Raw genomic sequence first — 26626 nt, 5'->3', positions numbered from 1 at the left:
TTTATAGAGAGCAATCATATCTCCCCTCAACCTTCTTTTAGTTAGGCTAAACAAGCCAAGCTCCCTGAGTCTCCTTTCATAAGACAAGTTTTCCATTCCTCGGATCATCCTAGTAGCCCTTCTCTGTACCTGTTCCAGTTTGAATTCATCCTTCTTAAACATGGGAGACCAGAACTGCACACAGTATTCCAGGTGAGGTCTCACCAGTGCCTTATATAACGGTACTAAAACCTCCTTATCCCTACTGGAAATACCTCTCCTGATGCATCCCAAGACGACATTAGCTTTTTTCACAGCCATATCACATTGGCAGCTCATAGTCATCCTATGATCAACCAATACTCCAAGGTCCTTTTCCTCCTCCGTTACTTCTAGTTGATGCGTCCCTAGCTTATAACTAAAATTCTTGTTATTAATCCCTAAATGCATGACCTTACACTTCTCACTATTAAATTTCATCCTATTCCTATTACTCCAGTTTACAAGATCATCCAGATCCTCCTGTAGGGTATCCCTGTCCTTCTCTAAATTAGCAATACCTCCCAGCTTTGTATCATCTGCAAACTTTATTAGCACACTCCCACTTTTTGTGCCCAGGTCAGCAATAAAAAGATTAAATAAGATTGGTCCCAAAACTGATCCTTGAGGAACTCCACTGGTAACCTCCCTCCAGCCTGACAGTTCACCTTTCAGTAGGACCCGTTGTAGTCTCCCCTTTAACCAATTCCCTATCCACCTTTCAATTTTCCTATTGATGCCCATCTTATCCAATTTAACTAATAATTCCCCATGTGGCACAGTATCAAACGCCTTACTAAAATCTAAGTAAATTAGATCCACTGCGTTTCCTTTATCTAAAAAATCTGTTACTCTCTCAAAGAAGGAGATCAGGTTGGTTTGGCACGATCTACCTTTTGTAAAACCATGTTGTATTTTGTCCCATTTACCATTGACTTCAATGTCCTTAACTACCTTCTCCTTCAAAATTTTTTCCAAGACCTTGCAGACTACAGATGTCAAACTAACAGGCCTATAATTACTTGGATCACTTTTTTTCCCTTTCTTAAAAATAGGAACTATGTTAGCAATTCTCCAATCATACGGTACAACCCCTGAGTTTACAGATTCATTAAAAATTCTTGCTAATGGGCTTGCAATTTCTTGTGCCAATTCTTTTAATATTCTTGGATGAAGATTATCTGGGCCCCCCGATTTAGTCCCATTACGCTGTTTGAGTTTCGCTTCTACCTCAGATATGGTGATGTCTACCTCCATATCCTCATTCCCATTTATCATGCCCTGTTCCAGAGTCTGGAAACTGTGATTTTTAAGATGCTCCATGATGGGATCCCTCAAGTCTTAAGTTTAGAGGGGATGGTTAGGATCATCTCCTTCAGCATCTCCTGAAGCGTGGGGAAGGGCTAGCCATGGTGGGAAGGGTGGGGTTTGAAGACGTATCCATGAAAATGGGGGGTGGGGTCGCTAACACATTGCTGACGGGTGAGGGGCACGATTGGTTTCTTTACCTTGAGGAGGGGGCTCAGCTTTTAAAAGTTTTGGGAAGAATAATTTAGTCTGAGCCCTGACATAACCCAGGCCAGAGAACGTCACCTACTGATTCCTGCACCCAGGCCAGTGATTTATGGCACTGACTTGGCATTGAGAGGGATTTTATCATAGGATGAAATCCAGCTGCAGAAGGGAAAGGGCATTAGAAGCTGAAAGACCCCAGAAGTGGCTCTGGTTTTCTACTCGAAATAACCACCCGGGGCTGATTTTCCCCGGCCCAGCGCCTTGAAGTCATGCACCCAGTGCCTAGTGAGTTTGGTGTGCAGGCAGGCTCCCAAATCCAGACAGTGGCACGTCACATCCACTTTGCCCTGGCGTCAGGGACTGCCCTGAGCGCCCATCCTGCAAACACTTACGCACCTGAGCCCTCCCACTGCGATCCAAGGCTACTCCTACGGATGGAGTTAAACACGTGGCTAAAGCATTTGCAGAGGTTCCAGAGAGCTGAGGCTCTGTGTAAAAGGAACATTACTTCAGTTATTCCAATCTTGGGTTTATGAGATGCTCCTGCCCGCCCCCTCCCTTCACAGCTGAGTCTCCCACCCAGTGGAATTCTCCATGGAACTTCCCACTCCGAGACCCTAGACACTGTGGCCAGCGCTAGCTGTCCCTCTGGCCCAATCCCATGCTTCAGGACATAGTCTGAATGCCACCGAGGTCAGTAATTAATTCCCCACCTGCATTTACAGCATGTTAAAACTAGCCATGTATGTTACAGCGGGTTCTTGCTTTTCCTGGAAGCATCAGATATTGTCCCCTGGGCTGGATCAGACAGGACAGCAGCCTGAAATGCCCTACGGCATTGGCTTGAACTCAGACTGACTCTGTGGAAAACAGGCTACAGCTCCCTTTAAAAAAAAATAAAATAAAAAATTAATTCATAAGGAAGACTAGAGGTAAAATTTCCCAGTGCACTTAAGTCACTTTGATGCTTTTGAAAATTGTGCCCTCTAAATTCAGCCCCGATCCCTCTAGCGGCCACTCCTGTAAGCTGTCAAGTTCTGGCCCATTCCTGTAAGTTTGGGTTTGTGGCGTGTTTAATACAAGCCGCATTACATGCCACAAAGAACCCTGGGGGGTAAATTTTGAAATACAACAAGAAAAACAGGAAGAGGAGAAATATGCTCTACACATGCAAGTTGATCAAGTTCGTGTTGTCACAGGAAATTTAACTTGTGTGTCCGAACCATACAACATTACTGCTGCACTCATATTGGTTTTGCATCTCATTATTTTTAAATAGCAAAGAGAAAAAAATAATGGGCTTAATAACGGTGCCATCTGGGCTTTGAGTTTTACCAACTCTCCACAGCAGAAGAAAGATTGGGGTTCTCCATTGCCTTATGCCTGGGTCTGAATTCTCAGCAGTGCCAAGTTTTCACTTGGCTCAGCAGAGAGGGATGGGAAAAGGGGGCTTGAAGTCACCCTTTTGTTCCCCCAAGCTTCGGCTGGCTGGTGCCTGAAATAGCACCTGACATAAAACTTAGAGCACTGTTGAGGCTGCTCTAAGTTACACTGGCTGTCGTGGCAGCAGTTCTGAGCCAGCATTTTGCACCACACTCTCTTTGCTACCACACCACGTCCCCAGACTAAAGACTGGGAGGAGGCAGGTGACATAGGGAGACACACCAGCTTTGTACAACCGAAGAATTTCTAAGCTGCCCCTTATGGGCAGTTGGCATGAGGCCCAGGATCAAACTCCTTGTGCCGTGATGGGTGGGTGAGGGAAGAGTTCTGGGCCCCAATCCAGCCTTACCCTGATCCTGGTGTGTGTCATTTACACTAGTGCCTGCAGTTCTTTTGGTATTTCTTGCTCACTTTGCATCAGTGTAAAGGTGACACAAACAAAGCGCAAGGCGACAGAGCGTCCAGACCCCGCCCCCCCCTCCACTGATCGCTTTAACTAGAAGTTTCAGTTGCAACCAAAATTGTGGAGAGATTTTAAAAAAAAAAAAAAAACCCAGAATCAGAGGAGCTCTGGTAATCAAGTGATCCATCCCCTGTCACCCATTCCCAGCTTCTTGAAAATATAGACTAGGGAAACCATCCCTGCCCATGCTAGCTAATAGCAGTTGGGGGACCTGTCCTCCATGAACTTATCTAGTTCTTTTTTGAACCCTGTTATAGTCTTGGCCTTCACAACATCCTCTGGCAAGGAGTTCCACAGGTTGACTCTCCATTGTGTGTAGAAATACTTCCTTTTGTTTCTTTTAAACCTGCTGCCTATTAATTTCATTGGGTGACCCCTGGTTCTTGTCTTATGAGAAAGAGTAAACAACACTTCCTGATTTACTTTCTCCACATCAGTCATGATTTTATACACCTCTATCGTATCCCCCATTAGTCATCTCTTTTCCAAGGTGAAAAGTCCCAGTCTTATTAATCTCTCCTCATACAGAAGCTGCTCCACGTCCCTCATCATTTTTCTCATCCTTTTCTGTACTTATAGATTCATAGATTCATAGATATTTAGGCCAGAAGGGACCATTATGATCATCTAGTCTGACCTCCTGCACAATGCAGGCCACAGAATTTCACCCACCACTCCTAAAAAAGACCTCACACCTATATCTGTGCTATTGAAGTCCTCAAATTGTAGTTTGAAGACCTCAAGGAGCAGAGAATCCTCCAGCAAGTGACCCGTGCCCCATGCTACAGAGGAAGGCGAAAAACCTCCAGGGCCTTCCAATCTGCCCTGGAGGAAAATTCCTTCCCGACCCCAAATATGGCGATCAGCTAAACCCTGAGCATATGGGCAAGATTCATCAGCCAGATACTACAGAAAATTCTTTCCCGGGTAACTTGGATCGTACCCCATCTAAAAACCCATCACAGGCCATTGGGCCTATTTACCATGAATATTTAATTACCAAAACCATGTTATCCCATCATACCATCTCCTCCATAAACTTATCGAGTTTAATCTTAAAACAAGATAGATCTTTTGCCCCCACTACTTCCCTCGGAAGGCTATTCCAAAACTTCACTCCTCTGATGGTTAGAAACCTTTGTCTAATTTCTAATCTAAATTTCCTAGTGGCCAGTTTATATCCATTTGTTCTTGTGTCCACATTGGTACTGAGTTTAAATAATTCCTCTCCCTCTCTGGTATTTATCCCTCTGATATATTTATAGAGAGCAATCATATCTCCCCTCAACCTTCTTTTAGTTAGGCTAAACAAGCCAAGCTCCCTGAGTCTCCTTTCATAAGACAAGTTTTCCATTCCTCGGATCATCCTAGTAGCCCTTCTCTGTACCTGTTCCAGTTTGAATTCATCCTTCTTAAACATGGGAGACCAGAACTGCACACAGTATTCCAGGTGAGGTCTCACCAGTGCCTTATATAACGGTACTAAAACCTCCTTATCCCTACTGGAAATACCTCTCCTGATGCATCCCAAGACGACATTAGCTTTTTTCACAGCCATATCACATTGGCAGCTCATAGTCATCCTATGATCAACCAATACTCCAAGGTCCTTTTCCTCCTCCGTTACTTCTAGTTGATGCGTCCCTAGCTTATAACTAAAATTCTTGTTATTAATCCCTAAATGCATGACCTTACACTTCTCACTATTAAATTTCATCCTATTCCTATTACTCCAGTTTACAAGATCATCCAGATCCTCCTGTAGGGTATCCCTGTCCTTCTCTAAATTAGCAATACCTCCCAGCTTTGTATCATCTGCAAACTTTATTAGCACACTCCCACTTTTTGTGCCCAGGTCAGCAATAAAAAGATTAAATAAGATTGGTCCCAAAACTGATCCTTGAGGAACTCCACTGGTAACCTCCCTCCAGCCTGACAGTTCACCTTTCAGTAGGACCCGTTGTAGTCTCCCCTTTAACCAATTCCCTATCCACCTTTCAATTTTCCTATTGATGCCCATCTTATCCAATTTAACTAATAATTCCCCATGTGGCACAGTATCAAACGCCTTACTAAAATCTAAGTAAATTAGATCCACTGCGTTTCCTTTATCTAAAAAATCTGTTACTCTCTCAAAGAAGGAGATCAGGTTGGTTTGGCACGATCTACCTTTTGTAAAACCATGTTGTATTTTGTCCCATTTACCATTGACTTCAATGTCCTTAACTACCTTCTCCTTCAAAATTTTTTCCAAGACCTTGCAGACTACAGATGTCAAACTAACAGGCCTATAATTACTTGGATCACTTTTTTTCCCTTTCTTAAAAATAGGAACTATGTTAGCAATTCTCCAATCATACGGTACAACCCCTGAGTTTACAGATTCATTAAAAATTCTTGCTAATGGGCTTGCAATTTCTTGTGCCAATTCTTTTAATATTCTTGGATGAAGATTATCTGGGCCCCCCGATTTAGTCCCATTAAGCTGTTTGAGTTTCGCTTCTACCTCAGATATGGTGATGTCTACCTCCATATCCTCATTCCCATTTATCATGCCCTGTTCCAGAGTCTGGAAACTGTGATTTTTAAGATGCTCCATGATGGGATCCCTCAAGTCTTAAGTTTAGAGGGGATGGTTAGGATCATCTCCTTCAGCATCTCCTGAAGCGTGGGGAAGGGCTAGCCATGGTGGGAAGGGTGGGGTTTGAAGACGTATCCATGAAAATGGGGGGTGGGGTCGCTAACACATTGCTGACGGGTGAGGGGCACGATTGGTTTCTTTACCTTGAGGAGGGGGCTCAGCTTTTAAAAGTTTTGGGAAGAATAATTTAGTCTGAGCCCTGGCATAACCCAGGCCAGAGAACGTCACCTACTGATTCCTGCACCCAGGCCAGTGATTTATGGCACTGACTTGGCATTGAGAGGGATTTTATCATAGGATGAAATCCAGCTGCAGAAGGGAAAGGGCATTAGAAGCTGAAAGACCCCAGAAGTGGCTCTGGTTTTCTACTCGAAATAACCACCCGGGGCTGATTTTCCCCGGCCCAGCGCCTTGAAGTCATGCACCCAGTGCCTAGTGAGTTTGGTGTGCAGGCAGGCTCCCAAATCCAGACAGTGGCACGTCACATCCACTTTGCCCTGGCGTCAGGGACTGCCCTGAGCGCCCATCCTGCAAACACTTACGCACCTGAGCCCTCCCACTGCGATCCAAGGCTACTCCTACGGATGGAGTTAAACACGTGGCTAAAGCATTTGCAGAGGTTCCAGAGAGCTGAGGCTCTGTGTAAAAGGAACATTACTTCAGTTATTCCAATCTTGGGTTTATGAGATGCTCCTGCCCGCCCCCTCCCTTCACAGCTGAGTCTCCCACCCAGTGGAATTCTCCATGGAACTTCCCACTCCGAGACCCTAGACACTGTGGCCAGCGCTAGCTGTCCCTCTGGCCCAATCCCATGCTTCAGGACATAGTCTGAATGCCACCGAGGTCAGTAATTAATTCCCCACCTGCATTTACAGCATGTTAAAACTAGCCATGTATGTTACAGCGGGTTCTTGCTTTTCCTGGAAGCATCAGATATTGTCCCCTGGGCTGGATCAGACAGGACAGCAGCCTGAAATGCCCTACGGCATTGGCTTGAACTCAGACTGACTCTGTGGAAAACAGGCTACAGCTCCCTTTAAAAAAAAATAAAATAAAAAATTAATTCATAAGGAAGACTAGAGGTAAAATTTCCCAGTGCACTTAAGTCACTTTGATGCTTTTGAAAATTGTGCCCTCTAAATTCAGCCCCGATCCCTCTAGCGGCCACTCCTGTAAGCTGTCAAGTTCTGGCCCATTCCTGTAAGTTTGGGTTTGTGGCGTGTTTAATACAAGCCGCATTACATGCCACAAAGAACCCTGGGGGGTAAATTTTGAAATACAACAAGAAAAACAGGAAGAGGAGAAATATGCTCTACACATGCAAGTTGATCAAGTTCGTGTTGTCACAGGAAATTTAACTTGTGTGTCCGAACCATACAACATTACTGCTGCACTCATATTGGTTTTGCATCTCATTATTTTTAAATAGCAAAGAGAAAAAAATAATGGGCTTAATAACGGTGCCATCTGGGCTTTGAGTTTTACCAACTCTCCACAGCAGAAGAAAGATTGGGGTTCTCCATTGCCTTATGCCTGGGTCTGAATTCTCAGCAGTGCCAAGTTTTCACTTGGCTCAGCAGAGAGGGATGGGAAAAGGGGGCTTGAAGTCACCCTTTTGTTCCCCCAAGCTTCGGCTGGCTGGTGCCTGAAATAGCACCTGACATAAAACTTAGAGCACTGTTGAGGCTGCTCTAAGTTACACTGGCTGTCGTGGCAGCAGTTCTGAGCCAGCATTTTGCACCACACTCTCTTTGCTACCACACCACGTCCCCAGACTAAAGACTGGGAGGAGGCAGGTGACATAGGGAGACACACCAGCTTTGTACAACCGAAGAATTTCTAAGCTGCCCCTTATGGGCAGTTGGCATGAGGCCCAGGATCAAACTCCTTGTGCCGTGATGGGTGGGTGAGGGAAGAGTTCTGGGCCCCAATCCAGCCTTACCCTGATCCTGGTGTGTGTCATTTACACTAGTGCCTGCAGTTCTTTTGGTATTTCTTGCTCACTTTGCATCAGTGTAAAGGTGACACAAACAAAGCGCAAGGCGACAGAGCGTCCAGACCCCGCCCCCCCCTCCACTGATCGCTTTAACTAGAAGTTTCAGTTGCAACCAAAATTGTGGAGAGATTTTAAAAAAAAAAAAACAAAAACCCAGAATCATAGGAGCTCTGGTAATCAAGTGATCCATCCCCTGTCACCCATTCCCAGCTTCTTGAAAATATAGACTAGGGAAACCATCCCTGCCCATGCTAGCTAATAGCAGTTGGGGGACCTGTCCTCCATGAACTTATCTAGTTCTTTTTTGAACCCTGTTATAGTCTTGGCCTTCACAACATCCTCTGGCAAGGAGTTCCACAGGTTGACTCTCCATTGTGTGTAGAAATACTTCCTTTTGTTTCTTTTAAACCTGCTGCCTATTAATTTCATTGGGTGACCCCTGGTTCTTGTCTTATGAGAAAGAGTAAACAACACTTCCTGATTTACTTTCTCCACATCAGTCATGATTTTATACACCTCTATCGTATCCCCCATTAGTCATCTCTTTTCCAAGGTGAAAAGTCCCAGTCTTATTAATCTCTCCTCATACAGAAGCTGCTCCACGTCCCTCATCATTTTTCTCATCCTTTTCTGTACTTATAGATTCATAGATTCATAGATATTTAGGCCAGAAGGGACCATTATGATCATCTAGTCTGACCTCCTGCACAATGCAGGCCACAGAATTTCACCCACCACTCCTAAAAAAGACCTCACACCTATATCTGTGCTATTGAAGTCCTCAAATTGTAGTTTGAAGACCTCAAGGAGCAGAGAATCCTCCAGCAAGTGACCCGTGCCCCATGCTACAGAGGAAGGCGAAAAACCTCCAGGGCCTTCCAATCTGCCCTGGAGGAAAATTCCTTCCCGACCCCAAATATGGCGATCAGCTAAACCCTGAGCATATGGGCAAGATTCATCAGCCAGATACTACAGAAAATTCTTTCCCGGGTAACTTGGATCTTACCCCATCTAAAAACCCATCACAGGCCATTGGGCCTATTTACCATGAATATTTAATTACCAAAACCATGTTATCCCATCATACCATCTCCTCCATAAACTTATCGAGTTTAATCTTAAAGCAAGATAGATCTTTTGCCCCCACTACATCCCTCGGAAGGCTATTCCAAAACTTCACTCCTCTGATGGTTAGAAACCTTCGTCTAATTTCTAATCTAAATTTCCTAGTGGCCAGTTTATATCCATTTGTTCTTGTGTCCACATTGGTACTGAGTTTAAATAATTCCTCTCCCTCTCTGGTATTTATCCCTCTGATATATTTATAGAGAGCAATCATATCTCCCCTCAACCTTCTTTTAGTTAGGCTAAACAAGCCAAGCTCCCTGAGTCTCCTTTCATAAGACAAGTTTTCCATTCCTCGGATCATCCTAGTAGCCCTTCTCTGTACCTGTTCCAGTTTGAATTCATCCTTCTTAAACATGGGAGACCAGAACTGCACACAGTATTCCAGGTGAGGTCTCACCAGTGCCTTATATAACGGTACTAAAACCTCCTTATCCCTCCTGGAAATACCTCTCCTGATGCATCCCAAGACGACATTAGCTTTTTTCACAGCCATATCACATTGGCAGCTCATAGTCATCCTATGATCAACCAATACTCCAAGGTCCTTTTCCTCCTCCGTTACTTCTAGTTGATGCGTCCCTAGCTTATAACTAAAATTCTTGTTATTAATCCCTAAATGCATGACCTTACACTTCTCACTATTAAATTTCATCCTATTCCTATTACTCCAGTTTACAAGATCATCCAGATCCTCCTGTAGGGTATCCCTGTCCTTCTCTAAATTAGCAATACCTCCCAGCTTTGTATCATCTGCAAACTTTATTAGCACACTCCCACTTTTTGTGCCCAGGTCAGCAATAAAAAGATTAAATAAGATTGGTCCCAAAACTGATCCTTGAGGAACTCCACTGGTAACCTCCCTCCAGCCTGACAGTTCACCTTTCAGTAGGACCCGTTGTAGTCTCCCCTTTAACCAATTCCCTATCCACCTTTCAATTTTCCTATTGATGCCCATCTTATCCAATTTAACTAATAATTCCCCATGTGGCACAGTATCAAACGCCTTACTAAAATCTAAGTAAATTAGATCCACTGCATTTCCTTTATCTAAAAAATCTGTTACTCTCTCAAAGAAGGAGATCAGGTTGGTTTGGCACGATCTACCTTTTGTAAAACCATGTTGTATTTTGTCCCATTTACCATTGACTTCAATGTCCTTAACTACCTTCTCCTTCAAAATTTTTTCCAAGACCTTGCAGACTACAGATGTCAAACTAACAGGCCTATAATTACTTGGATCACTTTTTTTCCCTTTCTTAAAAATAGGAACTATGTTAGCAATTCTCCAATCATACGGTACAACCCCTGAGTTTACAGATTCATTAAAAATTCTTGCTAATGGGCTTGCAATTTCTTGTGCCAATTCTTTTAATATTCTTGGATGAAGATTATCTGGGCCCCCCGATTTAGTCCCATTACGCTGTTTGAGTTTCGCTTCTACCTCAGATATGGTGATGTCTACCTCCATATCCTCATTCCCATTTATCATGCCCTGTTCCAGAGTCTGGAAACTGTGATTTTTAAGATGCTCCATGATGGGATCCCTCAAGTCTTAAGTTTAGAGGGGATGGTTAGGATCATCTCCTTCAGCATCTCCTGAAGCGTGGGGAAGGGCTAGCCATGGTGGGAAGGGTGGGGTTTGAAGACGTATCCATGAAAATGGGGGGTGGGGTCGCTAACACATTGCTGACGGGTGAGGGGCACGATTGGTTTCTTTACCTTGAGGAGGGGGCTCAGCTTTTAAAAGTTTTGGGAAGAATAATTTAGTCTGAGCCCTGGCATAACCCAGGCCAGAGAACGTCACCTACTGATTCCTGCACCCAGGCCAGTGATTTATGGCACTGACTTGGCATTTGAGAGGGATTTTATCATAGGATGAAATCCAGCTGCAGAAGGGAAAGGGCATTAGAAGCTGAAAGACCCCAGAAGTGGCTCTGGTTTTCTACTCGAAATAACCACCCGGGGCTGATTTTCCCCGGCCCAGCGCCTTGAAGTCATGCACCCAGTGCCTAGTGAGTTTGGTGTGCAGGCAGGCTCCCAAATCCAGACAGTGGCACGTCACATCCACTTTGCCCTGGCGTCAGGGACTGCCCTGAGCGCCCATCCTGCAAACACTTACGCACCTGAGCCCTCCCACTGCGATCCAAGGCTACTCCTACGGATGGAGTTAAACACGTGGCTAAAGCATTTGCAGAGGTTCCAGAGAGCTGAGGCTCTGTGTAAAAGGAACATTACTTCAGTTATTCCAATCTTGGGTTTATGAGATGCTCCTGCCCGCCCCCTCCCTTCACAGCTGAGTCTCCCACCCAGTGGAATTCTCCATGGAACTTCCCACTCCGAGACCCTAGACACTGTGGCCAGCGCTAGCTGTCCCTCTGGCCCAATCCCATGCTTCAGGACATAGTCTGAATGCCACCGAGGTCAGTAATTAATTCCCCACCTGCATTTACAGCATGTTAAAACTAGCCATGTATGTTACAGCGGGTTCTTGCTTTTCCTGGAAGCATCAGATATTGTCCCCTGGGCTGGATCAGACAGGACAGCAGCCTGAAATGCCCTACGGCATTGGCTTGAACTCAGACTGACTCTGTGGAAAACAGGCTACAGCTCCCTTTAAAAAAAAATAAAATAAAAAATTAATTCATAAGGAAGACTAGAGGTAAAATTTCCCAGTGCACTTAAGTCACTTTGATGCTTTTGAAAATTGTGCCCTCTAAATTCAGCCCCGATCCCTCTAGCGGCCACTCCTGTAAGCTGTCAAGTTCTGGCCCATTCCTGTAAGTTTGGGTTTGTGGCGTGTTTAATACAAGCCGCATTACATGCCACAAAGAACCCTGGGGGGTAAATTTTGAAATACAACAAGAAAAACAGGAAGAGGAGAAATATGCTCTACACATGCAAGTTGATCAAGTTCGTGTTGTCACAGGAAATTTAACTTGTGTGTCCGAACCATACAACATTACTGCTGCACTCATATTGGTTTTGCATCTCATTATTTTTAAATAGCAAAGAGAAAAAAATAATGGGCTTAATAACGGTGCCATCTGGGCTTTGAGTTTTACCAACTCTCCACAGCAGAAGAAAGATTGGGGTTCTCCATTGCCTTATGCCTGGGTCTGAATTCTCAGCAGTGCCAAGTTTTCACTTGGCTCAGCAGAGAGGGATGGGAAAAGGGGGCTTGAAGTCACCCTTTTGTTCCCCCAAGCTTCGGCTGGCTGGTGCCTGAAATAGCACCTGACATAAAACTTAGAGCACTGTTGAGGCTGCTCTAAGTTACACTGGCTGTCGTGGCAGCAGTTCTGAGCCAGCATTTTGCACCACACTCTCTTTGCTACCACACCACGTCCCCAGACTAAAGACTGGGAGGAGGCAGGTGACATAGGGAGACACACCAGCTTTGTACAACCGAAGAATTTCTAAGCTGCCCCTTATGGGCAGTTGGCATGAGGCCCAGGATCAAACTCCTTGTGCCGTGATGGGTGGGTGAGGGAAGAGTTCTGGGCCCCAATCCAGCCTTACCCTGATCCTGGTGTGTGTCATTTACACTAGTGCCTGCAGTTCTTTTGGTATTTCTTGCTCACTTTGCATCAGTGTAAAGGTGACACAAACAAAGCGCAAGGCGACAGAGCGTCCAGACCCCGCCCCCCCCTCCACTGATCGCTTTAACTAGAAGTTTCAGTTGCAACCAAAATTGTGGAGAGATTTTAAAAAAAAAAAACAAAAACCCAGAATCAGAGGAGCTCTGGTAATCAAGTGATCCATCCCCTGTCACCCATTCCCAGCTTCTTGAAAATATAGACTAGGGAAACCATCCCTGCCCATGCTAGCTAATAGCAGTTGGGGGACCTGTCCTCCATGAACTTATCTAGTTCTTTTTTGAACCCTGTTATAGTCTTGGCCTTCACAACATCCTCTGGCAAGGAGTTCCACAGGTTGACTCTCCATTGTGTGTAGAAATACTTCCTTTTGTTTCTTTTAAACCTGCTGCCTATTAATTTCATTGGGTGACCCCTGGTTCTTGTCTTATGAGAAAGAGTAAACAACACTTCCTGATTTACTTTCTCCACATCAGTCATGATTTTATACACCTCTATCGTATCCCCCATTAGTCATCTCTTTTCCAAGGTGAAAAGTCCCAGTCTTATTAATCTCTCCTCATACAGAAGCTGCTCCACGTCCCTCATCATTTTTCTCATCCTTTTCTGTACTTATAGATTCATAGATTCATAGATATTTAGGCCAGAAGGGACCATTATGATCATCTAGTCTGACCTCCTGCACAATGCAGGCCACAGAATTTCACCCACCACTCCTAAAAAAGACCTCACACCTATATCTGTGCTATTGAAGTCCTCAAATTGTAGTTTGAAGACCTCAAGGAGCAGAGAATCCTCCAGCAAGTGACCCGTGCCCCATGCTACAGAGGAAGGCGAAAAACCTCCAGGGCCTTCCAATCTGCCCTGGAGGAAAATTCCTTCCCGACCCCAAATATGGCGATCAGCTAAACCCTGAGCATATGGGCAAGATTCATCAGCCAGATACTACAGAAAATTCTTTCCCGGGTAACTTGGATCTTACCCCATCTAAAAACCCATCACAGGCCATTGGGCCTATTTACCATGAATATTTAATTACCAAAACCATGTTATCCCATCATACCATCTCCTCCATAAACTTATCGAGTTTAATCTTAAAGCAAGATAGATCTTTTGCCCCCACTACATCCCTCGGAAGGCTATTCCAAAACTTCACTCCTCTGATGGTTAGAAACCTTCGTCTAATTTCTAATCTAAATTTCCTAGTGGCCAGTTTATATCCATTTGTTCTTGTGTCCACATTGGTACTGAGTTTAAATAATTCCTCTCCCTCTCTGGTATTTATCCCTCTGATATATTTATAGAGAGCAATCATATCTCCCCTCAACCTTCTTTTAGTTAGGCTAAACAAGCCAAGCTCCCTGAGTCTCCTTTCATAAGACAAGTTTTCCATTCCTCGGATCATCCTAGTAGCCCTTCTCTGTACCTGTTCCAGTTTGAATTCATCCTTCTTAAACATGGGAGACCAGAACTGCACACAGTATTCCAGGTGAGGTCTCACCAGTGCCTTATATAACGGTACTAAAACCTCCTTATCCCTCCTGGAAATACCTCTCCTGATGCATCCCAAGACGACATTAGCTTTTTTCACAGCCATATCACATTGGCAGCTCATAGTCATCCTATGATCAACCAATACTCCAAGGTCCTTTTCCTCCTCCGTTACTTCTAGTTGATGCGTCCCTAGCTTATAACTAAAATTCTTGTTATTAATCCCTAAATGCATGACCTTACACTTCTCACTATTAAATTTCATCCTATTCCTATTACTCCAGTTTACAAGATCATCCAGATCCTCCTGTAGGGTATCCCTGTCCTTCTCTAAATTAGCAATACCTCCCAGCTTTGTATCATCTGCAAACTTTATTAGCACACTCCCACTTTTTGTGCCCAGGTCAGCAATAAAAAGATTAAATAAGATTGGTCCCAAAACTGATCCTTGAGGAACTCCACTGGTAACCTCCCTCCAGCCTGACAGTTCACCTTTCAGTAGGACCCGTTGTAGTCTCCCCTTTAACCAATTCCCTATCCACCTTTCAATTTTCCTATTGATGCCCATCTTATCCAATTTAACTAATAATTCCCCATGTGGCACAGTATCAAACGCCTTACTAAAATCTAAGTAAATTAGATCCACTGCGTTTCCTTTATCTAAAAAATCTGTTACTCTCTCAAAGAAGGAGATCAGGTTGGTTTGGCACGATCTACCTTTTGTAAAACCATGTTGTATTTTGTCCCATTTACCATTGACTTCAATGTCCTTAACTACCTTCTCCTTCAAAATTTTTTCCAAGACCTTGCAGACTACAGATGTCAAACTAACAGGCCTATAATTACTTGGATCACTTTTTTTCCCTTTCTTAAAAATAGGAACTATGTTAGCAATTCTCCAATCATACGGTACAACCCCTGAGTTTACAGATTCATTAAAAATTCTTGCTAATGGGCTTGCAATTTCTTGTGCCAATTCTTTTAATATTCTTGGATGAAGATTATCTGGGACCCCGATTTAGTCCCATTACGCTGTTTGAGTTTCGCTTCTACCTCAGATATGGTGATGTCTACCTCCATATCCTCATTCCCATTTATCATGCCCTGTTCCAGAGTCTGGAAACTGTGATTTTTAAGATGCTCCATGATGGGATCCCTCAAGTCTTAAGTTTAGAGGGGATGGTTAGGATCATCTCCTTCAGCATCTCCTGAAGCGTGGGGAAGGGCTAGCCATGGTGGGAAGGGTGGGGTTTGAAGACGTATCCATGAAAATGGGGGGTGGGGTCGCTAACACATTGCTGACGGGTGAGGGGCACGATTGGTTTCTTTACCTTGAGGAGGGGGCTCAGCTTTTAAAAGTTTTGGGAAGAATAATTTAGTCTGAGCCCTGGCATAACCCAGGCCAGAGAACGTCACCTACTGATTCCTGCACCCAGGCCAGTGATTTATGGCACTGACTTGGCATTGAGAGGGATTTTATCATAGGATGAAATCCAGCTGCAGAAGGGAAAGGGCATTAGAAGCTGAAAGACCCCAGAAGTGGCTCTGGTTTTCTACTCGAAATAACCACCCGGGGCTGATTTTCCCCGGCCCAGCGCCTTGAAGTCATGCACCCAGTGCCTAGTGAGTTTGGTGTGCAGGCAGGCTCCCAAATCCAGACAGTGGCACGTCACATCCACTTTGCCCTGGCGTCAGGGACTGCCCTGAGCGCCCATCCTGCAAACACTTACGCACCTGAGCCCTCCCACTGCGATCCAAGGCTACTCCTACGGATGGAGTTAAACACGTGGCTAAAGCATTTGCAGAGGTTCCAGAGAGCTGAGGCTCTGTGTAAAAGGAACATTACTTCAGTTATTCCAATCTTGGGTTTATGAGATGCTCCTGCCCGCCCCCTCCCTTCACAGCTGAGTCTCCCACCCAGTGGAATTCTCCATGGAACTTCCCACTCCGAGACCCTAGACACTGTGGCCAGCGCTAGCTGTCCCTCTGGCCCAATCCCATGCTTCAGGACATAGTCTGAATGCCACCGAGGTCAGTAATTAATTCCCCACCTGCATTTACAGCATGTTAAAACTAGCCATGTATGTTACAGCGGGTTCTTGCTTTTCCTGGAAGCATCAGATATTGTCCCCTGGGCTGGATCAGACAGGACAGCAGCCTGAAATGCCCTACGGCATTGGCTTGAACTCAGACTGACTCTGTGGAAAACAGGCTACAGCTCCCTTTAAAAAAAAATAAAATAAAAAATTAATTCATAAGGAAGACTAGAGGTAAAATTTCCCAGTGCACTTAAGTCACTTTGATGCTTTTGAAAATTGTGCCCTCTAAATTCAGCCCCGATCCCTCTAGCGGCCACTCCTGTAAGCTGTCAAGTTCTGGCCCATTCCTGTAAGTTTGGGTTTGTGGCGTGTTTAATACAAGCCGCATTACATGCCACAAAGAACCCTGGGGGGTAAATTTTGAAATACAACAAGAAAAACAGGAAGAGGAGAAATATGCTCTACACATGCAAGTTGATCAAGTTCGTGTTGTCACAGGAAATTTAACTTGTGTGTCCGAACCATACAACATTACTGCTGCACTCATATTGGTTTTGCATCTCATTATTTTTAAATAGCAAAGAGAAAAAAATAATGGGCTTAATAACGGTGCCATCTGGGCTTTGAGTTTTACCAACTCTCCACAGCAGAAGAAAGATTGGGGTTCTCCATTGCCTTATGCCTGGGTCTGAATTCTCAGCAGTGCCAAGTTTTCACTTGGCTCAGCAGAGAGGGATGGGAAAAGGGGGCTTGAAGTCACCCTTTTGTTCCCCCAAGCTTCGGCTGGCTGGTGCCTGAAATAGCACCTGACATAAAACTTAGAGCACTGTTGAGGCTGCTCTAAGTTACACTGGCTGTCGTGGCAGCAGTTCTGAGCCAGCATTTTGCACCACACTCTCTTTGCTACCACACCACGTCCCCAGACTAAAGACTGGGAGGAGGCAGGTGACATAGGGAGACACACCAGCTTTGTACAACCGAAGAATTTCTAAGCTGCCCCTTATGGGCAGTTGGCATGAGGCCCAGGATCAAACTCCTTGTGCCGTGATGGGTGGGTGAGGGAAGAGTTCTGGGCCCCAATCCAGCCTTACCCTGATCCTGGTGTGTGTCATTTACACTAGTGCCTGCAGTTCTTTTGGTATTTCTTGCTCACTTTGCATCAGTGTAAAGGTGACACAAACAAAGCGCAAGGCGACAGAGCGTCCAGACCCCGCCCCCCCCTCCACTGATCGCTTTAACTAGAAGTTTCAGTTGCAACCAAAATTGTGGAGAGATTTTAAAAAAAAAAAACAAAAACCCAGAATCAGAGGAGCTCTGGTAATCAAGTGATCCATCCCCTGTCACCCATTCCCAGCTTCTTGAAAATATAGACTAGGGAAACCATCCCTGCCCATGCTAGCTAATAGCAGTTGGGGGACCTGTCCTCCATGAACTTATCTAGTTCTTTTTTGAACCCTGTTATAGTCTTGGCCTTCACAACATCCTCTGGCAAGGAGTTCCACAGGTTGACTCTCCATTGTGTGTAGAAATACTTCCTTTTGTTTCTTTTAAACCTGCTGCCTATTAATTTCATTGGGTGACCCCTGGTTCTTGTCTTATGAGAAAGAGTAAACAACACTTCCTGATTTACTTTCTCCACATCAGTCATGATTTTATACACCTCTATCGTATCCCCCATTAGTCATCTCTTTTCCAAGGTGAAAAGTCCCAGTCTTATTAATCTCTCCTCATACAGAAGCTGCTCCACGTCCCTCATCATTTTTCTCATCCTTTTCTGTACTTATAGATTCATAGATTCATAGATATTTAGGCCAGAAGGGACCATTATGATCATCTAGTCTGACCTCCTGCACAATGCAGGCCACAGAATTTCACCCACCACTCCTAAAAAAGACCTCACACCTATATCTGTGCTATTGAAGTCCTCAAATTGTAGTTTGAAGACCTCAAGGAGCAGAGAATCCTCCAGCAAGTGACCCGTGCCCCATGCTACAGAGGAAGGCGAAAAACCTCCAGGGCCTTCCAATCTGCCCTGGAGGAAAATTCCTTCCCGACCCCAAATATGGCGATCAGCTAAACCCTGAGCATATGGGCAAGATTCATCAGCCAGATACTACAGAAAATTCTTTCCCGGGTAACTTGGATCTTACCCCATCTAAAAACCCATCACAGGCCATTGGGCCTATTTACCATGAATATTTAATTACCAAAACCATGTTATCCCATCATACCATCTCCTCCATAAACTTATCGAGTTTAATCTTAAAGCAAGATAGATCTTTTGCCCCCACTACATCCCTCGGAAGGCTATTCCAAAACTTCACTCCTCTGATGGTTAGAAACCTTCGTCTAATTTCTAATCTAAATTTCCTAGTGGCCAGTTTATATCCATTTGTTCTTGTGTCCACATTGGTACTGAGTTTAAATAATTCCTCTCCCTCTCTGGTATTTATCCCTCTGATATATTTATAGAGAGCAATCATATCTCCCCTCAACCTTCTTTTAGTTAGGCTAAACAAGCCAAGCTCCCTGAGTCTCCTTTCATAAGACAAGTTTTCCATTCCTCGGATCATCCTAGTAGCCCTTCTCTGTACCTGTTCCAGTTTGAATTCATCCTTCTTAAACATGGGAGACCAGAACTGCACACAGTATTCCAGGTGAGGTCTCACCAGTGCCTTATATAACGGTACTAAAACCTCCTTATCCCTCCTGGAAATACCTCTCCTGATGCATCCCAAGACGACATTAGCTTTTTTCACAGCCATATCACATTGGCAGCTCATAGTCATCCTATGATCAACCAATACTCCAAGGTCCTTTTCCTCCTCCGTTACTTCTAGTTGATGCGTCCCTAGCTTATAACTAAAATTCTTGTTATTAATCCCTAAATGCATGACCTTACACTTCTCACTATTAAATTTCATCCTATTCCTATTACTCCAGTTTACAAGATCATCCAGATCCTCCTGTAGGGTATCCCTGTCCTTCTCTAAATTAGCAATACCTCCCAGCTTTGTATCATCTGCAAACTTTATTAGCACACTCCCACTTTTTGTGCCCAGGTCAGCAATAAAAAGATTAAATAAGATTGGTCCCAAAACTGATCCTTGAGGAACTCCACTGGTAACCTCCCTCCAGCCTGACAGTTCACCTTTCAGTAGGACCCGTTGTAGTCTCCCCTTTAACCAATTCCCTATCCACCTTTCAATTTTCCTATTGATGCCCATCTTATCCAATTTAACTAATAATTCCCCATGTGGCACAGTATCAAACGCCTTACTAAAATCTAAGTAAATTAGATCCACTGCGTTTCCTTTATCTAAAAAATCTGTTACTCTCTCAAAGAAGGAGATCAGGTTGGTTTGGCACGATCTACCTTTTGTAAAACCATGTTGTATTTTGTCCCATTTACCATTGACTTCAATGTCCTTAACTACCTTCTCCTTCAAAATTTTTTCCAAGACCTTGCAGACTACAGATGTCAAACTAACAGGCCTATAATTACTTGGATCACTTTTTTTCCCTTTCTTAAAAATAGGAACTATGTTAGCAATTCTCCAATCATACGGTACAACCCCTGAGTTTACAGATTCATTAAAAATTCTTGCTAATGGGCTTGCAATTTCTTGTGCCAATTCTTTTAATATTCTTGGATGAAGATTATCTGGGACCCCGATTTAGTCCCATTACGCTGTTTGAGTTTCGCTTCTACCTCAGATATGGTGATGTCTACCTCCATATCCTCATTCCCATTTATCATGCCCTGTTCCAGAGTCTGGAAACTGTGATTTTTAAGATGCTCCATGATGGGATCCCTCAAGTCTTAAGTTTAGAGGGGATGGTTAGGATCATCTCCTTCAGCATCTCCTGAAGCGTGGGGAAGGGCTAGCCATGGTGGGAAGGGTGGGGTTTGAAGACGTATCCATGAAAATGGGGGGTGGGGTCGCTAACACATTGCTGACGGGTGAGGGGCACGATTGGTTTCTTTACCTTGAGGAGGGGGCTCAGCTTTTAAAAGTTTTGGGAAGAATAATTTAGTCTGAGCCCTGGCATAACCCAGGCCAGAGAACGTCACCTACTGATTCCTGCACCCAGGCCAGTGATTTATGGCACTGACTTGGCATTGAGAGGGATTTTATCATAGGATGAAATCCAGCTGCAGAAGGGAAAGGGCATTAGAAGCTGAAAGACCCCAGAAGTGGCTCTGGTTTTCTACTCGAAATAACCACCCGGGGCTGATTTTCCCCGGCCCAGCGCCTTGAAGTCATGCACCCAGTGCCTAGTGAGTTTGGTGTGCAGGCAGGCTCCCAAATCCAGACAGTGGCACGTCACATCCACTTTGCCCTGGCGTCAGGGACTGCCCTGAGCGCCCATCCTGCAAACACTTACGCACCTGAGCCCTCCCACTGCGATCCAAGGCTACTCCTACGGATGGAGTTAAACACGTGGCTAAAGCATTTGCAGAGGTTCCAGAGAGCTGAGGCTCTGTGTAAAAGGAACATTACTTCAGTTATTCCAATCTTGGGTTTATGAGATGCTCCTGCCCGCCCCCTCCCTTCACAGCTGAGTCTCCCACCCAGTGGAATTCTCCATGGAACTTCCCACTCCGAGACCCTAGACACTGTGGCCAGCGCTAGCTGTCCCTCTGGCCCAATCCCATGCTTCAGGACATAGTCTGAATGCCACCGAGGTCAGTAATTAATTCCCCACCTGCATTTACAGCATGTTAAAACTAGCCATGTATGTTACAGCGGGTTCTTGCTTTTCCTGGAAGCATCAGATATTGTCCCCTGGGCTGGATCAGACAGGACAGCAGCCTGAAATGCCCTACGGCATTGGCTTGAACTCAGACTGACTCTGTGGAAAACAGGCTACAGCTCCCTTTAAAAAAAAATAAAATAAAAAATTAATTCATAAGGAAGACTAGAGGTAAAATTTCCCAGTGCACTTAAGTCACTTTGATGCTTTTGAAAATTGTGCCCTCTAAATTCAGCCCCGATCCCTCTAGCGGCCACTCCTGTAAGCTGTCAAGTTCTGGCCCATTCCTGTAAGTTTGGGTTTGTGGCGTGTTTAATACAAGCCGCATTACATGCCACAAAGAACCCTGGGGGGTAAATTTTGAAATACAACAAGAAAAACAGGAAGAGGAGAAATATGCTCTACACATGCAAGTTGATCAAGTTCGTGTTGTCACAGGAAATTTAACTTGTGTGTCCGAACCATACAACATTACTGCTGCACTCATATTGGTTTTGCATCTCATTATTTTTAAATAGCAAAGAGAAAAAAATAATGGGCTTAATAACGGTGCCATCTGGGCTTTGAGTTTTACCAACTCTCCACAGCAGAAGAAAGATTGGGGTTCTCCATTGCCTTATGCCTGGGTCTGAATTCTCAGCAGTGCCAAGTTTTCACTTGGCTCAGCAGAGAGGGATGGGAAAAGGGGGCTTGAAGTCACCCTTTTGTTCCCCCAAGCTTCGGCTGGCTGGTGCCTGAAATAGCACCTGACATAAAACTTAGAGCACTGTTGAGGCTGCTCTAAGTTACACTGGCTGTCGTGGCAGCAGTTCTGAGCCAGCATTTTGCACCACACTCTCTTTGCTACCACACCACGTCCCCAGACTAAAGACTGGGAGGAGGCAGGTGACATAGGGAGACACACCAGCTTTGTACAACCGAAGAATTTCTAAGCTGCCCCTTATGGGCAGTTGGCATGAGGCCCAGGATCAAACTCCTTGTGCCGTGATGGGTGGGTGAGGGAAGAGTTCTGGGCCCCAATCCAGCCTTACCCTGATCCTGGTGTGTGTCATTTACACTAGTGCCTGCAGTTCTTTTGGTATTTCTTGCTCACTTTGCATCAGTGTAAAGGTGACACAAACAAAGCGCAAGGCGACAGAGCGTCCAGACCCCGCCCCCCCCTCCACTGATCGCTTTAACTAGAAGTTTCAGTTGCAACCAAAATTGTGGAGAGATTTTAAAAAAAAAAAACAAAAACCCAGAATCAGAGGAGCTCTGGTAATCAAGTGATCCATCCCCTGTCACCCATTCCCAGCTTCTTGAAAATATAGACTAGGGAAACCATCCCTGCCCATGCTAGCTAATAGCAGTTGGGGGACCTGTCCTCCATGAACTTATCTAGTTCTTTTTTGAACCCTGTTATAGTCTTGGCCTTCACAACATCCTCTGGCAAGGAGTTCCACAGGTTGACTCTCCATTGTGTGTAGAAATACTTCCTTTTGTTTCTTTTAAACCTGCTGCCTATTAATTTCATTGGGTGACCCCTGGTTCTTGTCTTATGAGAAAGAGTAAACAACACTTCCTGATTTACTTTCTCCACATCAGTCATGATTTTATACACCTCTATCGTATCCCCCATTAGTCATCTCTTTTCCAAGGTGAAAAGTCCCAGTCTTATTAATCTCTCCTCATACAGAAGCTGCTCCACGTCCCTCATCATTTTTCTCATCCTTTTCTGTACTTATAGATTCATAGATTCATAGATATTTAGGCCAGAAGGGACCATTATGATCATCTAGTCTGACCTCCTGCACAATGCAGGCCACAGAATTTCACCCACCACTCCTAAAAAAGACCTCACACCTATATCTGTGCTATTGAAGTCCTCAAATTGTAGTTTGAAGACCTCAAGGAGCAGAGAATCCTCCAGCAAGTGACCCGTGCCCCATGCTACAGAGGAAGGCGAAAAACCTCCAGGGCCTTCCAATCTGCCCTGGAGGAAAATTCCTTCCCGACCCCAAATATGGCGATCAGCTAAACCCTGAGCATATGGGCAAGATTCATCAGCCAGATACTACAGAAAATTCTTTCCCGGGTAACTTGGATCTTACCCCATCTAAAAACCCATCACAGGCCATTGGGCCTATTTACCATGAATATTTAATTACCAAAACCATGTTATCCCATCATACCATCTCCTCCATAAACTTATCGAGTTTAATCTTAAAGCAAGATAGATCTTTTGCCCCCACTACATCCCTCGGAAGGCTATTCCAAAACTTCACTCCTCTGATGGTTAGAAACCTTCGTCTAATTTCTAATCTAAATTTCCTAGTGGCCAGTTTATATCCATTTGTTCTTGTGTCCACATTGGTACTGAGTTTAAATAATTCCTCTCCCTCTCTGGTATTTATCCCTCTGATATATTTATAGAGAGCAATCATATCTCCCCTCAACCTTCTTTTAGTTAGGCTAAACAAGCCAAGCTCCCTGAGTCTCCTTTCATAAGACAAGTTTTCCATTCCTCGGATCATCCTAGTAGCCCTTCTCTGTACCTGTTCCAGTTTGAATTCATCCTTCTTAAACATGGGAGACCAGAACTGCACACAGTATTCCAGGTGAGGTCTCACCAGTGCCTTATATAACGGTACTAAAACCTCCTTATCCCTCCTGGAAATACCTCTCCTGATGCATCCCAAGACGACATTAGCTTTTTTCACAGCCATATCACATTGGCAGCTCATAGTCATCCTATGATCAACCAATACTCCAAGGTCCTTTTCCTCCTCCGTTACTTCTAGTTGATGCGTCCCTAGCTTATAACTAAAATTCTTGTTATTAATCCCTAAATGCATGACCTTACACTTCTCACTATTAAATTTCATCCTATTCCTATTACTCCAGTTTACAAGATCATCCAGATCCTCCTGTAGGGTATCCCTGTCCTTCTCTAAATTAGCAATACCTCCCAGCTTTGTATCATCTGCAAACTTTATTAGCACACTCCCACTTTTTGTGCCCAGGTCAGCAATAAAAAGATTAAATAAGATTGGTCCCAAAACTGATCCTTGAGGAACTCCACTGGTAACCTCCCTCCAGCCTGACAGTTCACCTTTCAGTAGGACCCGTTGTAGTCTCCCCTTTAACCAATTCCCTATCCACCTTTCAATTTTCCTATTGATGCCCATCTTATCCAATTTAACTAATAATTCCCCATGTGGCACAGTATCAAACGCCTTACTAAAATCTAAGTAAATTAGATCCACTGCGTTTCCTTTATCTAAAAAATCTGTTACTCTCTCAAAGAAGGAGATCAGGTTGGTTTGGCACGATCTACCTTTTGTAAAACCATGTTGTATTTTGTCCCATTTACCATTGACTTCAATGTCCTTAACTACCTTCTCCTTCAAAATTTTTTCCAAGACCTTGCAGACTACAGATGTCAAACTAACAGGCCTATAATTACTTGGATCACTTTTTTTCCCTTTCTTAAAAATAGGAACTATGTTAGCAATTCTCCAATCATACGGTACAACCCCTGAGTTTACAGATTCATTAAAAATTCTTGCTAATGGGCTTGCAATTTCTTGTGCCAATTCTTTTAATATTCTTGGATGAAGATTATCTGGGACCCCGATTTAGTCCCATTACGCTGTTTGAGTTTCGCTTCTACCTCAGATATGGTGATGTCTACCTCCATATCCTCATTCCCATTTATCATGCCCTGTTCCAGAGTCTGGAAACTGTGATTTTTAAGATGCTCCATGATGGGATCCCTCAAGTCTTAAGTTTAGAGGGGATGGTTAGGATCATCTCCTTCAGCATCTCCTGAAGCGTGGGGAAGGGCTAGCCATGGTGGGAAGGGTGGGGTTTGAAGACGTATCCATGAAAATGGGGGGTGGGGTCGCTAACACATTGCTGACGGGTGAGGGGCACGATTGGTTTCTTTACCTTGAGGAGGGGGCTCAGCTTTTAAAAGTTTTGGGAAGAATAATTTAGTCTGAGCCCTGGCATAACCCAGGCCAGAGAACGTCACCTACTGATTCCTGCACCCAGGCCAGTGATTTATGGCACTGACTTGGCATTTGAGAGGGATTTTATCATAGGATGAAATCCAGCTGCAGAAGGGAAAGGGCATTAGAAGCTGAAAGACCCCAGAAGTGGCTCTGGTTTTCTACTCGAAATAACCACCCGGGGCTGATTTTCCCCGGCCCAGCGCCTTGAAGTCATGCACCCAGTGCCTAGTGAGTTTGGTGTGCAGGCAGGCTCCCAAATCCAGACAGTGGCACGTCACATCCACTTTGCCCTGGCGTCAGGGACTGCCCTGAGCGCCCATCCTGCAAACACTTACGCACCTGAGCCCTCCCACTGCGATCCAAGGCTACTCCTACGGATGGAGTTAAACACGTGGCTAAAGCATTTGCAGAGGTTCCAGAGAGCTGAGGCTCTGTGTAAAAGGAACATTACTTCAGTTATTCCAATCTTGGGTTTATGAGATGCTCCTGCCCGCCCCCTCCCTTCACAGCTGAGTCTCCCACCCAGTGGAATTCTCCATGGAACTTCCCACTCCGAGACCCTAGACACTGTGGCCAGCGCTAGCTGTCCCTCTGGCCCAATCCCATGCTTCAGGACATAGTCTGAATGCCACCGAGGTCAGTAATTAATTCCCCACCTGCATTTACAGCATGTTAAAACTAGCCATGTATGTTACAGCGGGTTCTTGCTTTTCCTGGAAGCATCAGATATTGTCCCCTGGGCTGGATCAGACAGGACAGCAGCCTGAAATGCCCTACGGCATTGGCTTGAACTCAGACTGACTCTGTGGAAAACAGGCTACAGCTCCCTTTAAAAAAAAATAAAATAAAAAATTAATTCATAAGGAAGACTAGAGGTAAAATTTCCCAGTGCACTTAAGTCACTTTGATGCTTTTGAAAATTGTGCCCTCTAAATTCAGCCCCGATCCCTCTAGCGGCCACTCCTGTAAGCTGTCAAGTTCTGGCCCATTCCTGTAAGTTTGGGTTTGTGGCGTGTTTAATACAAGCCGCATTACATGCCACAAAGAACCCTGGGGGGTAAATTTTGAAATACAACAAGAAAAACAGGAAGAGGAGAAATATGCTCTACACATGCAAGTTGATCAAGTTCGTGTTGTCACAGGAAATTTAACTTGTGTGTCCGAACCATACAACATTACTGCTGCACTCATATTGGTTTTGCATCTCATTATTTTTAAATAGCAAAGAGAAAAAAATAATGGGCTTAATAACGGTGCCATCTGGGCTTTGAGTTTTACCAACTCTCCACAGCAGAAGAAAGATTGGGGTTCTCCATTGCCTTATGCCTGGGTCTGAATTCTCAGCAGTGCCAAGTTTTCACTTGGCTCAGCAGAGAGGGATGGGAAAAGGGGGCTTGAAGTCACCCTTTTGTTCCCCCAAGCTTCGGCTGGCTGGTGCCTGAAATAGCACCTGACATAAAACTTAGAGCACTGTTGAGGCTGCTCTAAGTTACACTGGCTGTCGTGGCAGCAGTTCTGAGCCAGCATTTTGCACCACACTCTC

The sequence above is a fragment of the Lepidochelys kempii genome, chromosome 14 (assembly GCF_965140265.1).
Source record: "Lepidochelys kempii isolate rLepKem1 chromosome 14, rLepKem1.hap2, whole genome shotgun sequence".
NCBI lineage: Eukaryota > Metazoa > Chordata > Testudines > Cheloniidae > Lepidochelys > Lepidochelys kempii.
The sequence above is the reverse complement of the archived record's forward strand: the minus strand, read 5'-3'. Positions refer to the sequence as shown.